Source organism: Mirounga leonina, unplaced genomic scaffold (assembly GCF_011800145.1).
Source record: "Mirounga leonina isolate KUSES-001 unplaced genomic scaffold, KU_Mleo_1.0 Mir_129, whole genome shotgun sequence".
Taxonomy (NCBI): domain Eukaryota; kingdom Metazoa; phylum Chordata; class Mammalia; order Carnivora; family Phocidae; genus Mirounga; species Mirounga leonina.
Genome location: NW_023270323.1, coordinates 36,992,026 through 37,008,171, shown reverse-complemented (window position 1 = coordinate 37,008,171; position 16,146 = coordinate 36,992,026). Strand labels below are relative to the sequence as shown.

General features: G+C 39.5%; 1 protein-coding gene across 1 annotated transcript in view; it reads left to right on the top strand.

Annotated features, from left to right (window-relative positions):
- Positions 1-16,146, top strand: part of CRACD (capping protein inhibiting regulator of actin dynamics) — a 250,404-nt gene that overhangs the window by 109,294 nt on the left and 124,964 nt on the right. Inside the window, exon 3 of the mRNA XM_035004934.1 lies at positions 13,611-13,752. The gene's annotated coding sequence lies outside the window, so the exon portion shown is untranslated. The remainder of the gene's footprint in view (positions 1-13,610; positions 13,753-16,146) is intronic.

Genomic DNA, 16,146 nt, shown 5'->3' with positions numbered 1-16,146 from the left:
AAGCAGGGGGAGCGGGAGAGGGAGAAACAGGCTTCCTGCTGAGCAGGGAACCCGATGCAGGCCTCGATCCCAGGACCCTGAGATCATGACCCGAGCCGAAGGCAGTCACTTAACCGACTGAGCCTCCCAGGCGCCCTGTTTAGCATAATTCTTAAGGACCCTAGGATTTTCAGAATGGTGAGCATTAGCTTCAACCTAAAGTCAGCAGCTGCATTAGCCTCTGGCAAGGGTCAGCCTATCCTTTGAAGGTTTGGAGCCAGGCATTGACTTCTCCTCTCCAGCCAGGAGAGTCCTAATTGGCATCTCCTTCCAATAGAAGGCTGTTTGTCTACGCTGAAAATCTGTTGTTTAGTGTAGCCACCTTTATGAATGATCTTAGCTGGATCTTCTGGGAAACTTGCTGCAGCTTCTCCATCAGCACTTGCTGCTTCACCTTGCACTTTATGTTACGGAGACGGCTTCTTTCCTTAAACCTCATGAACCAACCTCTGCTAGCTTCACACTTTTCTTCTGCGCCTTCTTCACCTCTCTCAGCCTTCACAGAGTAAGAGTCAGGGCCTTGGACTAGATTAGGCTTTGGCTTAAGGGAATGTGGCTGGTTTGATCTTTTATCCTGACCACTAAAACTTTCTCTATATCAGCAAGAAGGCTGTTCTGCTTTCTTACCGTTTGTGTGTTCACTGGAGTAGTACTTTTAATTTCCTTCAAGAACTTTTCCTTTGCATTCACATCTTGGCTATTTGGTGCAGGAAGCCTTATGTTTCAGCCTTTGGCTTTTGGCACGCCTTCCTCACTAAACTTCATCGTTTGTAGCGTTTGATTTAAAGTGAGAGTCATGTGACCCTTCCTTTCACTTGAACGCTTAGAGGCCAGTGTAGGCTTATTAATTGGCCTCATTTCAAGTATTGTGTCTCAGGGACTAGGGAGGCCCCAGGAGAGGGAGAGAGTTGGGGGCACAACCGGTTGGTGGAGTGATCAGAACACACACGACATTTATCTATTAAGTTCGTCATCTTCTAAGGGCACAGCTCATGGCCCCCTAAGGGGGACAGTTACAGTACTAAGATTACAGATCACTGACCACGGGTCACCGTAACAAAGATAATAATAATGAAAAAGTTTGAATTGCGAGGATGACCATAATGTGATAGACACGAAGTTTTGGATAAATGGCACTGATAGTCTCGCTCGACACGGGGTTGCCACAAACCTTCGATTTGTAAAAACTGCAGCCTTTGTCAAGTAAAGGGCAGGAGGACAGGGTGTGCCTGTACTCTCGAAGGGAAGGAGCATTGGCTGTCTGCTCAGAGCTGTACCTTCCAGAGTTGGTGAACAGGTGTACTGGTTCATGACCCCCTACCAGACTCATCCTTTCATGCCTGAACCCTAGGTTTTTCTCTAAAAATATAGGAAATTAATAGCCATTTATTCTCCAACTCTCAGGGAGGTGCAGTTTATTTCCTAAGATGTGCTTATAAACAGTTACCTTTGAGAAGTTGAAAAGAAAGCCATAGATTAGTTTACTCATCTGTAATTCGGACAACCAGCAGAAGTATGTATCTGGTGAGCTACTTTACTGCAAAGAATTGAATGAGTTCAGTCTCTGATACTCGGCTTCTGTTTGTACTTTCACTGAACAGCAGAACAAAAACCCCTCCCTTCCCCCTATTCTTCTTCCTCCTCCACCCTCCGTAATGGGATAACCTCCTGATGCCAACATTACAAACATAGAGGACCCTTCGTCTCTCACATGGTTTCTGGTTTGAGTGGAATGGTGGTTCCTGGTGGAATCCAATTAGCCATGAAGAGTGAGGCTCTTTGTGGGTCTTATGCATATGCTGTTGCTCTGTTGGGAGTGGTGATCTTGAATCACAGTGGTGGTGGGAATGTTAATTGGAAGGTCCAGGAAAAATCACATTTTTTTCTATGTTGGTCATTGAAAGTAAGGAAGGCTTGGATTTGAGACTCATCATGGATACTTGTGGGATACAAGGACTCTGATTTGCCCAGAGTAGGCAATTTGTGATAGCGGGTGGTAGGTGTAAGTAATAGGAAGGGGTTAGATGGGTTAAGTGGGGCCAGGTTTAGCAGGGAGGTCTTGAATGACAAACTAGAAATTTATTCTGTGAGTAACAGGGAGTCATTGCATGTTTTATAGGAAGGGAGTAACTTAATGCAAGAAGAATTTCCCGAACTAATCTGGCAATAATATTTAGCGCATAGAGCAGAGGCTGACTAACTAAATAGTACGATATTGCAGCCAGTCAGGCATGAATAGATGAGAGCCTGGATTAGGATGGGGACAGAGAGAATAAAGAGACATTCAAGGAAAAAAAACAAGATTTTTAATAAACTAACCAGGCATGGAGAATAACGGCGAATGAGTAAGCGAACAACGGTGTTAGTCTTAGAAAAAACTGTGTTGTCATTACAGCTGGTAAGAAATAGATACTTGCTTTGCTTTGAACATTTATCAGAGAGAGGGGGAAAAATATGTAGAGTTAGAAGCAATGAGGAAGATACAGTTATCAAGGAAACTAAAGAAACAAAATTTTAAATAGTGTCCAGTTAGCGTCGTATAATAGGGGGCTGCAGATGAGAGAGTGTTGAGTGTCAGGAAACATAGGAAGTAAGCAAAGGCTTTTATTTGGGAGTCACAGGTCATTGTTGACTTTCAGAAGTGCAGTTAGATTGGCAGGATCAGGAATGATTTGGAGGGTTAAGGAGAGAACACTGCTGAGATGATGGAGATAAAAGGTATAGACCACTTGCCTCTGAAATTTAATAGTGAAAAGAAGATGAGAAATGAAAATTAATACTAGCGGCAACCTTTCAGATTACTAAAACTTGTAGTTTGGCTAAGAATATCTTCTGTGCAGAGGAACAGTAGAAAATTCTAAGATCTGGAAGGGGGTTAGATTTCAACCCTTCAGCCTGACTCTATGGATAAAGCATCTGTGGAGATGTTTCCATGTGCTCATGGCTTTAGATTTCCCTCTTTTATAGCTCCAACCACACAGTGTTGGGCAGATCTCTTGCACCTACACATTCCCAGAAGTTCTGGTGGAACATAAGAGGCAGAGGAAGGCGGGAGGTGAAGGAGCAGAATTTCTGTTCTCCTCTTGCTAGTGCATGCATGTAGAGAAGAAAGGGAAGGAAGTAATTTATATCCTTTTCCCTCCAGCCTTGCAATATAATTTCATATCCAGCCAAAACTGGAATTTGGGGTTCTTGGCCCAAAGTCTGGATATTCCTACCAAACTGTGCTGTCAAATTGAAGGCCTTGAAGAAGGAGAAGGAGAAGAGTACCACAAGGCGGGTCCTGCTGTCCACTCTGAGCCACCCAAACTGGAGTCACAGCTTCTCTCTCCCTTTTTTAAAGTTATTAACGTATAGTGTATTGTTTCAGGGGTACAGGTCTGTGATTCATCAGTCTTACACAATTCACAGCGCTCACCATAGCACATACCCTCCCCAGTGTCCATCACCCAGCCACCCCATCCCTCCCACCCCCTCCACTCCAGCAACTCTCAGTTTGTTTCCTGAGATTAAGAGTCTCTTATGGTTTGTCTCTCTCTCTGATTTCATCTTGTTTCATTTTTTTCTCTCTTCCCCTTAAGACCTCTGCCTTGTTTCTCAAATTCTATATATCAGTGAGATCATATGAAAATTGTCTTTCTTTGATTGACTTATTTCTTTTAGCATAATACCCTTTAGTTCCATCCACATCATAGCAAATGTCAAGGTTTCATTTTTTTTGGTGGCTGCATAATATTCCATTGCATATATATACACCACATCTTTATCCATTCATCTGTTGATGGACATCTGGGCCCTTTCCATAGTTTGGCTATTGAGTCACAGCTTCTCTTGCCAATTGCTATTGGAGAATGGGTCGAGAATACACTGCTCAGAGTGACTGGGTTGTATCTGCATGCAGAGTGGAAGCTGCCCAAGTAGAAATCGAATTCCACCTGGCCCAAACCAGCAGCACAGTTACTACTCCCAGGCAGAAACTTTCTGAGTAATTCAGCTGTAGTTTCTCTGTTACAGTCTGTTCTCAAGTGACAAGTCATAGGCATCATGACTTGTAGAAGTAAATGAATCCTGGAGATGTGGTCCTGGCCCCTGGTCTTCCTCACTGCTGGACTGATAGCTTGAACTACAAGCATCTGACTCTTAGCACTTGTTTTAGGGTGGACCCCCACAGACAGCAGGGGCTGGGGAATATCCTATTTGTGGCCAAGACAAAAGGAAAAAGTCTATTTGTCAACTTGTTCAGAGGAATTTACCTGGATATACCTACTCTGGGCCCACTGAAGGATCCCATTGCTCTTCCCTCTACCTCTTCCCCATCAGTCCCCAGGGTGTGATACCAAACCTATATTGCCTCATTATTGCTGATTTTGTTGTTGTATCTGAAAAAGAGCCCCAGATGTAGTTATTCTTGATTCACAAACTGTTAACATTTCAAGTATTCTGCAAAGTTCCTCCTGAAGATAATGAGAAAGGAAATGAATAGAGATCGGACTAGGGTTCCAAACCTGAGTGTTCAGCATAGGACAAGTTGTAGCTTGCTACCTCAACAGTAAGTGGGCTTCCATGGAGCTAGTGTAGTTGAGCTGGGAGTCATAACATTTAATGGAGTTTCACCAGGCTCCTTTTGTCTAAATGGGAAGAAATTTAAGAGAGGAAAACCAGATTTTGGACCTGGAACCATACATACAATGCAGTCAATACTCATTATTCATGGATTCTGTATTTGCCAATTTACCTGCTAGCTAAAATTTATTTGTAACCCTAAAATCAATACTTGGGGCACTTTAGTGGTCATTTGCAGACATGCATAGATCAGTGAAAAATTTTAGTTACCTGGTGTGCATGTTCCCAGCTGAGATCAAACAAGGCAATTGTCTGCCTTCTGGTTTCAGCTCCCATATTATAAAGAGGTATCCTTTTCGTGGTCAATTCAGTACCATGGTTTTTTGCATTTTTGTGGGTTTTGGTTGTTGGTGGTGATTGCACTGTTTTTAAAATGGCCCCCACGCATAGTGCCAATGTGCTGTTTAGTGTTTCCCGAGTGCAAGAAGGCTGTGGTGTACTTTACAGAGAAATCTGTGTGTTAGATAAGCTTCATTCAGGCATGAGTTATAGTGCTGTTGGCCAGGAGTTCAGTCTTAACAGATCAACAATATATATTAAATAAGATGTCTTTGTTTTTTTTTTTTTTTTAAGGATTTTTATTTATTTATTTAACAGAGAGAGCGCGAGAGAGCACAAACAGGGTGAGCAGGAGAGGGAGAAGTAGGCTTCCCGCTGAGCAGGGAGCCTGATGTGGGGCTCGATCCCAGGACCCTGGGATCATGACCTGAGCCAAAGGCAGATGCTTAACCAACTGAGCCACTCAGGTGCCCCAAATAAGATGTCTTTAAATAGGAGCTCACATGAAATAAGATTATGTGTATATATTGATTGCTTGATCAAAATGTGGCCAGAGGCTCTCAGGAACTTAGCCGTATATTTCTCCCAGGAGCAGTGGTTCCATGGTCACTAATTCAGTGTCCATGGCAACTTAACAGAGCATACCTACTGTAAATAATGAGAATCGACTGTACATAAAGCGAGTGCTTTCTTTAGAATGAGATATATTTCACAAATAATGTTGGGGTAATGGTGAATATCAAATGCCATCCCAATTGACTAACGAGAATTATAAACATCATGAGATTTGAGCTGGGCTCCTGAAGCCTAAGCAGCACAGGTATTGGCATCACTGGTCGATGCCCAGGTCCTGGAGCCCTGTGAAAGAAGGGGACTTCTTTAGGAGAAAGGATGAATTCATTTCAGCCCTTGGTAGGTTGGGGGAGGTCCTCTAGAAAGTTTTGCTTAATGATTTCATTTAAACTTAGTTCTCACTTGCCACTAAAAGGAGGATAAAGAGTTGAGAGAAAGAAAAAATTTTTGAGTGTCTTTTCTTCCTTTCTTGCTCTTTTGCTGCTTTCTTAGGGAAATCCATGTTAATAATTATTTTTGTTCCTAGCCACCCAGAAAATGGCATCCTGTATTTTACCTGGCAACCCTAGATTGAAGCGAAGGGGTCCAGAATCAAGAATTGTGTATGGGAAATTACCAGAAGTTAGCTGTTGCTGGAGCATGAACTTTGTAAAGTTTGAGTCATTTAGGGAGTCATGAGGGACAGAGCTGCAGAGGAGGGCATCATAATACTTATCACACTGTGGTAATTATTGGATAGTTTTTATGTTTCTATCAACTGGAACAAGATATGCCTCTTCCCTCCTTCCCAAGTCTTTAGCACAGTGGTTTCCAAGCTGTAAATGAAGATTTTTCCCCCCAGGGTTGTTTGCTTGTTTATAAATGTTGAACATACGATATTTTGAATACCATAAAACATTTACAAAATTGACATTTTTAAAGGGTGAGATAAGAATAAACTATTTAAATTTTTATTTTATTGATTAGTAGTATAAAAAATTCCCTTTGCTCCATGAGAGCACATTCATTGAATATGTCATTATTTGTTGCTTTGTTTTGTTTTGGTTTAAAACTATGTGACATAGACATTTGATGGTATGGTAATAAGTTCATTTTATTTTCATTATTTAAGTAGCTAAAAAAGATAATTCACAAAGAGATGCTGATCCAAATAGAAGAATGACATTATTGGTTGCACTTGGTAAATCATAATACATGTTTTTCAGTCATATCTACCAGCTATGCCAAAATTTTTGTTTCAATTCAGTAATAAGTTTTATTTTCCCATGTTATTCAGTTATTTTTGCTAATTATTATTAAGGTATTGCATTTTTATGTTTCTAGCAAAGAGTTCAAAACTCATTAAAATTCATTTGGAAGGGCGCCTGGGTGGCTCAGTTGGTTAAGCGACTGCCTTCGGCTCAGGTCATGATCCTGGAGTCCCAGGATCGAGTCCCACATCAGGCTCCCTGCTGAGCAGGGAGTCTGCTTCTCCCTCTGACCTTCCCCCCTCTCATGCTCTCTCTATCTCATTCTCTCTCTCAAATAAATAAATAAAATCTTTTAAAAAAAATTCATTTGGAAGATTTAGAAAAATTCGGTTTCCAAACTTTTAAAGTGTGCAGATATGAAGGTTTTTACTGACTACTTGTTCTTTCAGCGTTCACATATTCAAGTATTAATGCTAGGCATCGTACTAGACTAAAACAGTAAGCACACAACAGACCAAAAATTCCTGACCTCATTCAGTGAGAGAGGGAGATAGGCAATAAGCTGATAAAAAAGTATAGTTAAAATATGTTAGATCATGAGACCATTAAAGAGAAAAAGCAAGGAAGGGGAATGGGGAGTGTTGGGAGTCATTGCTATTTTAGATAGGGAGGCCAGGGAAGGCCTTGTGGAGAAGTGATCTTTAAGCAAAGACTTGAAGGAAGTGAGGGAAGATATCTGGGAACATATTCCAGGCAAAGGGAACAGCCAGTGGAAAGCCCTGAGGCAAAGTGTGCCTGGCTTCTGAGGCATAGCACCACTGGGGCTTGAGTGGAATTAGTAAAGACAAGGGTACTAGGAAATGGTGTCAGTGAGGTCATGATGAAATCACGTAATGACTTGTAGGCCATTGTAGGGAATTTGGCTTTATGCTGAGACATATAGGAAATCATTAGATGACTTGGGGCAAATGAATGGTGTGATTTGACTTAGGTGTTAATAAGGTGACTGGCTGCTGGGGGCAGTGGTGTGGTGCAGGATTTGGGCGAGAAGAGTATTTGCAAGGAGGTCACCTGGGAAGCTGTAGTGTTAATCTGGGATGAGGTGGTTTTGGTTGGGACTAGCATGGTAGCGTTATAGACAGTGAGAATTGTGTTCTTAACATATTTGGAAGGTAGACCAAGCGAGATTTGCTGACATTAGTTGTGGGAAATGTGAGAGAGAATTCAAGGATGACTCCTAGGTGATGCTTTCATCATTTTCAACAACAACAAAATCACCCGATAAAAACCTCTCCAAACACCCATTTTCAAAATATTATTTCCATAGAATGAATTTCCTTGAAAAGTAATTATTACTTACTGTTAAAGCATCAACTTTATCAGAAAAGTAAATAACAACTGGCTATGAGCAGAATTGCTATTACGGAATTATTTTTGAAAAAAATATTAGACATGCTTTTTTTTTTACATCAAAAATATCTCTTCTGAAGTATATAGCTGATAGTTGGCATCACTGAAGCAGTATGAAATTTTAGAACACTTGTCTATTTGTAAAAGAAAAAATGTGAGGCAACTTAAAATTTGACAACTCTTCTTGGTGCAGGAGAATGGCAATAACCAAGCAACCACTGTGTCTCCAGTATAAAAAATTGTCGTGATCACTCCCCATGTTATTACAAGGTTTTATAATGACTCTACCAAATTAACGATGCCAGTGACATTCTTGGTGCTCGTCTAGATTCAACTTCTTTTCAGTAATAGCTTGCCTGTGAGTGAGGCAATGAGTGCATTTCATGTGTGGTATTAACTTTTCCAGGACTCCTTTCTTCACTCCACTCGGTGCGTATATGTGCTCCATAAAACATTGTTTTTATTAAAGAAGTCATTTGTTATTAGAACATATATTTCTTCCATGGTACTCATTTCTTTAGTGGTTTACTAAAAAAGTAGTTCTTTATGTCTTTCATTATTGAGACAGAAACGTGTACTTTCATGAATAGTATGATAAATTTTGCATGGTGAGTAATTTTTGAATATTTATTTCCTTAGATCTCCACCAACATTTTCTTTAACTGTTGACTAAGGAATGAATTTGATTGCCATATTTTATCTGTGCATTATGTAATTATCCATAAATTACTAATACAAGTGGTTGATTTTGGTATATTATTTAAATCATTTTTCACAGTGGCAGAATATTTCACAGATGATGTGTGGCCTTTTATCTTTTGTTTGAAAATACTTATTACTGTTTATTGTATTGAGTGTCAACATATAGAGATTTATATTCACATTCTGGAGACTTAATGTGATTTTATTATTTTATTTTTCTTATTTCAAGTTTTATTTAAATTCTAGCAGGTTAACATGTAGAGTAATATTGGCTTCGGGTGTAGAATTTAGTGATTCATCACTTCCATACATCACCCAGTGCTCATCACAACAAGTGCTCCTTAATTCCCATCACCCATTTAGCCCATCCCCCCACCTCCCTCCAGCAACCCTCATCTTGTTTTCTGTAGTTAAGAGTCTCTTATGATTTGCTTCCCTCTGTTTTTTTTCCTTCCCCTATGTTCATCTGTTTTGTTTCTTAAATTGCTCATATGAGTGAGATCATATGGTTTGTGTCTTTCTCTGAGTTATTTCGCTTAGCATAATATCTCTAGCTCCATCATGTCATTGCAAATGGCAAGATTTCATACTTTTTGGTGGCCGAGTAATATTCCATTGTGTGTGTGCATGCGTGTGTGTGTATTATGCATTCTTTTTTTTTTTTTAAAGATTTTATTTATTTGAGAGAGAGAGAATGAGAGAGAGAGCACACGAGAGGGGGGAGGGTCAGAGGGAGAAGCAGACCCCCTGCTGAGCAAGGAGCCCGACATGGGACTCGATCCTGGGACTCCAGGATCATGACCTGAGCCAAAGGCAGTCACTTAACCAACTGAGCCACCCAGGCGCCCTGTATTATGCATTCTTTATGCATTCATCAGTCGATGGACATTTGGCTTTTTCCATAATTTGGCTATTGTTAATGCTGCTATAAACATTGGGGTGCATGTACCCCTTTGAATCAGTATTTTTCTATCCTTTGGGTAAATACTTAGTAATGGAATTGCTGGATTATAGGGCTGGAGACTTAATTTTAAAATATCTTGCTACTCACATTGGCTTTTTTGTGTTGTTTGTTGCCCTTTTAAGGCAGAATATGCACTAAGAATGTAGTTCACTCTTAATAATAGTGGATGTAAATCAGTATTTTAAATAGTTTTATTGATAGTTTCACATCTTGGGGACTGATGTCTTGTTAGATATTAGGTCAATATTGTTTTGACCTCATAATGGTGCTGGCAAAGAGCTCATATTTGAGATTCTGGGAACTTTGCAATGTCCCCCTGTTTATTTCTGTTATTCTGTAGTTGTTTCTCTGTAAAAAATAAAAGCAAAACTTTCATGAGCAAAATAAACCCTGTGCTTGTCTTTGGGAACAACAACAGAGGAACTGAGGAGACTTTTTCTGAAATAGCGTTGTGGGAAGAAGACTCAGGTAATAGAGTTGAGAATGAACAGCTTTGGCTCTTGAGTTTGCTGAAGGATTTATTAGTATTACTAGTCCTTTTCAAAGAACCAACTTTTTGCCTTTGATGACTTTTCTTTACTTATTCTAAAGTTCGTTGATGATTTCTGCTCTTATTTTTTATTATTTACTTCCTCTTTCTTTGGATTTATTTCTCTTCTTTCTCTAATTCCTTGAGATAGATAAACGATTGCTTTCTAAACTTTTTGAATATAACCATAGCTACATTTCACCATTTTTAATTTATCATGTCACTATTACTTACATCAAAAATTTTTTCTAATTCCCATTGTGATTTCTTCTCTGACCTATTGGTTATTTAGATATGTACTGCTTAATTGTCAAACACTTGAGGACTGGTTTTCACTTATACATTGATTTCTAGCTTAATTGAAAACATACCATGCTGTATGTCAATTAATTGATGAGGGTGCTATGACAATTCAATTAGGGAGGGAAAGTCTTTTCAACAAGTGTTACTAGAACAAGTGGGAGGAAAATAAACCTCTTGCCTTTGCATTATGCCACAAACAAAAATCAATTTGAGATATATCATAAAGCTAAAACTGCAGAACTCCTGGAGAATATTTTTAGGCTTTTAAGTAGACTTTAAGCAAAGATTGTTAAAGGACACTGAAAGCACTAAACATAAAGAAAAAATGATAAATTGGAGTTCATCAACATTAAAAACTTCTGATCATCAAAAAGACAGACATCGTAAAGGAAAACCACAGATTGGGAGAAAAAATATGTAATACGTATATCTGACAGAGGACTGGTATCAAAATATAAAAACTGTTAGTAATGTAAGAACTACAATTTAAAAAATGGACAAAAGTCTTAGAACAGACACTGCATAAAAGAAGATTTTTAAAAAGCTACAACTATTAGTCACCAGGGAGTTGCAAATCAAAACCTCGCACTAGAATGGCTCAAATTGAAAGTCTGCCAACACCAAATGTCGATGAGGCTGTATAAACTGGAACTCCTATGTGTTACTGATGGGAGTATAAAATGATACAGCCATTTTGGAAAAATGTTTGGCAGTTTCTTATAAAGTTAAACATTCATCAACTCTGTAACCTAGCAGTTCCACTCCTAGGTGTTTATCCAAGAGAAATGGAAATACATGTTCACAAAAAGGTTTGTACAAGAATGTTTATAGCAGTGTTATATTAAATGGAAACTACCAAATGTCCATTCATCAGGAGAATATATTATAAGTTGTGGTATTTTCATAGAAAAGAGTACATTCTATATGAGCCCATTTGTATGAAGTTCAGAACTAATCTTTGGTGATAGAAATATAGAAATGAGAACAGTGACTGCCTTTGGGTTGTGGCAATTCACAAAAAGGGGCATGAGGGAACTTTCTGGAGTGATGGAAATGCTCTATATTTTTATTTTGTTGGTGGTTACACAATTGGATTCCTTTATCAAAATGTATCGAAGTATACACTTAAAAGTAGCTTATTTTACCATATGTAAATTATATTTTGCTTTTAAAAAGTTACTGTTTTTCCTATTTCCTGTGCATCTATATTATTTCAGAATGGTAAGTTCAAAAAAGTACTCTGTGGTTTCTATTTGTTGAAATATCTTGAAAGTTCCTTTATGACCCACATGTGGTTAATTTCTGTAAATGTTTCATGTGTACCTTAAAAGAATATGTAGTGACAGTTGTTGGGGGCAACCTATTCCACATAGGTTAGTAAGGCTGAGTTTGTTAATTGTGTTACTCAAATCTTATGTATTCTTATTTTTTGTCTTTTTTTTTTTTGCTTGTTCTGTGACTTACTGAGAGATATGTGTTAAAATATTTTATAATCTTTATAATTTCGAATATACACATCGCAGTTATTTTAAAGACCATATTCTATGACTCGTCATCTCTGGGTCCTGTTTTCATTCTCTGTTTCTTCCTTGAATCTATGCCCTGAAATGCCTGGTATTGTTGATTGAATGCAGGACATTTTGTATAAAGAAGCACAGATACTGTAGATGGTGGTATCTTCCTCTATGGGGCTTACTTTTGCTTCTGATAGGCAGTTAGAGTAGGGCAGACCTTCTTAATCCAAAGAGAGACCAAACTGATTTGGTACTCAGCTCTGGTATTTTTTGGTCTGCTCATTTTATGTGCCTCTAAGCAGCTGCTTTCTGCTTGGCTTCTCAGCAGTTTTGCCCTGTGCCTCTTTAAGATCAGTAAATGTCCTTTTTTTTTTTTAGAGAGAGAGAGAGAGGGAAAGAAGGGGCAGAGGGAGAAAGAGAATCTTAAGCAGGCTCCATGCCCAGCATGGAGCCCAGTGCACAGCTTGATCTCACAGCCCTGAGATCATGACCTGAGCCAAAATCAAGAGTTGGACGCTTAACCGATTGAGCCACCCAGGTGCCCCAAGATAAGTAGATGGCTTGAAAGGAAAAGCAGTATAATGATTTGTCTCAGTTTTGTTTTTCTTCTCCCAAAGGTCTTGGCCTCTTATGTCCTGGCTACCTTGGTAACACTCCAGTGCCTTTAAACAGGTTTTTAAGTACTTATCCAGCTTTTCTAGTTGTGTTCGATGGAAAGTTGGTCTGATACAAGCTAGCCCCTTGTAGCCAGAGCTGGGAATCCTTCTCTAAGCCCATACAGTCAACTCCTCGTCAGGGCCAGACACCCATTGTCATCCTGAGATTTGAAGAGATTTCTTTCTGTGTCATTGCCCCAGAGTGTTGTCTTCTTTCTTAGCTCTGCAAAAGGCATATTTGAATCAGGGGATGTCTCCTGGACATTTCCCACATCCATTCCAGTTAAAATCTACAATCACTATGTGACGGTTTTCATTCTGGCAAGCTTATAAAAGATTGTGCATGCCCTACCCACAGGGAGCCCATTAACCTAATTAACTCTGTGATTGGTATTTGAATAAAAAGGTGCCTTTGCTACCTCTGGGGGAGGAAACAATCTAATGATTACTGCCTTTAATTCTCTGCTAAGTTGAATTTGTGTCTTCTAGCTCCTTGAATTTTAGTTAAACTACCATGAAAAATAAATGTGATAATTCTGTATGTAAGAAAGATTGGGAGCCTCGGTATTCATGGATATGATTCTTTCAGTCCCTTCAAAAGTAGAAATAATTTATAATAAATGCTTTTAAAGCCCTAGAATAAATTAGGCTAAGGAATGCAAGTTTAATTTTATTAAACCTAATTTAAAACCTCAGAAAAAGCAAAAGCAAAAACAAAAAACACTCCTTTGTACTGACTTCTGCCAGAATGGCAAAAAGATTAATTTTGAAGGCTTCCCAAGAGGACTGAAGATATAAAGTTCTTGATGTTTTGTTTTTTCTCAACAGTTCACAAGAGCAGTGATTCCCAGGTCTTCTCAGCAATGTACTCCATTTTCTGGTACGCTTAACCACTGATCTCCTTTTTACAAGAAGAAAATTTTGGTGGAGAGTTACCCAGCAAGGGAAGGACGTGTGGCTGTTAAGATAGGTAAGTCGTTTGTTTAGAGGATGGAGAGGGAAGTAGCTTATGGAGAAAGTACTAAAGAATATTTTATTTATTGTGAGTTGGACTCTAGAAATGGATAGAATGCATTTCACTGTCAAGTTAAAAGATCCTTGTTGCTGATGTCCTTCTAATTCTAGATTTAATTCTCAGCTCTTCTTAGCAGCTGTATAAACTTGACCACATCACTTAAATTCTCTGAGCCCCTTTCTTTCATCTGTATGAAAAAATTAATATGAAAAGCTTTTGCAAATGGGAGGATGTAATATAAAAATGTAATTATCACTGTTTATTGTTTTGTTACTGTTAGAAAATTCTATGCAATAGTTAGTGGTCTTGTGTCTCATGGTGCATTTGGGCCGTAGAGCTTGGTACTGTGAATTTGGGAACTCCATCTTGAGTGCCAGGTGTGGGAGACCTTCCCCACCTGCATCCCCTGTCAGAACAACATTATACCATTCTCTTGTCTACAAGTATCTGCTGCTTTTTAGAAGTTGGGGCAAAGGATGAAAGTTAAAGACAAGATCGAAGGAAAGAAAAATACCTCTATGAGTTGTTATGGCAAGCATTATATTAAGTGTTTGGATACATTATTTCATTTAATCCATGTACCAAGTCTTGTAAGGTGGATGTTATCCATACCATTTTCCTTAAGAGACAGAATTCCTTAGGCAGTCACTTAAAAGAATATAAAAACCATTCTGATTTATCATAACTTGGAAGATATTATTGGATGGTGGGAACTTGAAGTTTTTCATTTTTTCTAATGTTTTATAGTACACATGTACAGCTTCATAGTGGTTAATTAAAAATAAATAATGGATTTTGTTTTGTTTATTTATTTTTCAGAGATTTTATTTATTTGACAGAGAGAGAGACAGCGAGAGAGGGAACACAAGCAGGGGGAGTGGGAGAGGGAGAAGCAGGCTTCCCACAGAGCAGGGAGCCCAGTGCGGGGCTCGGTCCCAGACCCTGGGATCACGACCTGAGCCGAAGGCAGACGCTTAATGACTGAGCCACCCAGGCGCCCCAAATAATGGATTTTAAAGAATCTTTGTCAAGTACCTATTATGAACTAGGTACTGTTTTAGGTGTTTGTCACATCAATGAGCAAAACATGAAGACCTCTGCCCTCATGGAGCTTATGTTCTAGCATAGAGGGAGACAGATAATAAATAATGCATGTAATAGAGAAATAATAAATTACTAGGCTATTAGAAGCTAATAAGAATATGGAAACAAGAAAAAGAAGAACTAAGGGGACCTGGGAGTGCTGGGTGGCACAGGAGTACACATTGCAATGTTAAATGCAGGAAATCAGGAGTTCACCGTGGGCATGTTCTAGGCAAAGGAAGCAGCTGAAGCAAAGACCCTAAGGAGTGAACAAGGTGGGATATTTCAGGCATAGCCAGGAGGCCAGTGAGCTGGAGCAGAGTGGACAGGACAGTAGTGGGAGGTGGATTTAGAGACGCAGTGTCAGCTTCAGAGAAAATAATGTCACTTCCTTAGTTCAAATCCATAAGAAAAGTTACCTTTTCTCCTGCCTACGTGGTTGATTCTGTGTGTGTTTCTTCTGCATTTAAAACACACACATGTACACACAGACACCAAATAAATTATACCTCCACTACTATATTAGTTCTTAGGGCTACGGTAACAAAGTACCACAAACTGGGGGACTCGAAATAACAGAAATATATTGTCTCACAGTTCTGTAGGCTAGAAGTCTAAAGTCAAGACGGGCAAGAGAGGGTGTTTTATGCAACTAATGGATCGTTGAACACATCAAAAACTAGTGATGTACCAAATGCTGGCTAACTGAACATAATAAAAAAAAAAAGAGAGAGAGGGCGATGCTCTCTCTGAGACATAAAGGGGAGAATCCTTCCTTGCCCCTTCATAGCTTCTGGTGGTGGCCATCAGTCCTTGGCTTTCCTAGGTTTGCTGCCACATCACATCAGTCTCTGCCTCTGTCCTCACATGTCATTCTCCCTGTGTGTTTGTGTCTTCACAGGGCTGTCTTTCCTTTTCTTAGAAGGACAGTAGGCATACTAGATTCAGCATCCTACTCCAGTATGATCTCACCTTAACTAATACACTTATAATGACCCTCTTTCCAAATAAGGTCACATTCTGAGGTACGGAGGGTTAGCACTTCAGTATACCTTTTGGGGGGCACAGTTTAACCCCTGACTATAATTAATAATGGGTGTTACTCTTCCCCTGGTACTAGTGGAGAAGCAGGCTCAGAGTCAGTAAGCAGAGGAGCTAAGGGTCAGTGCACCGCTGTGGCAGGGATATGCGGACGGAGTGACGGGGCGCTGTCCTGGCTGAGGACACGAACTGCGCACATACAACACTGCAGTCCCTGTCCATACT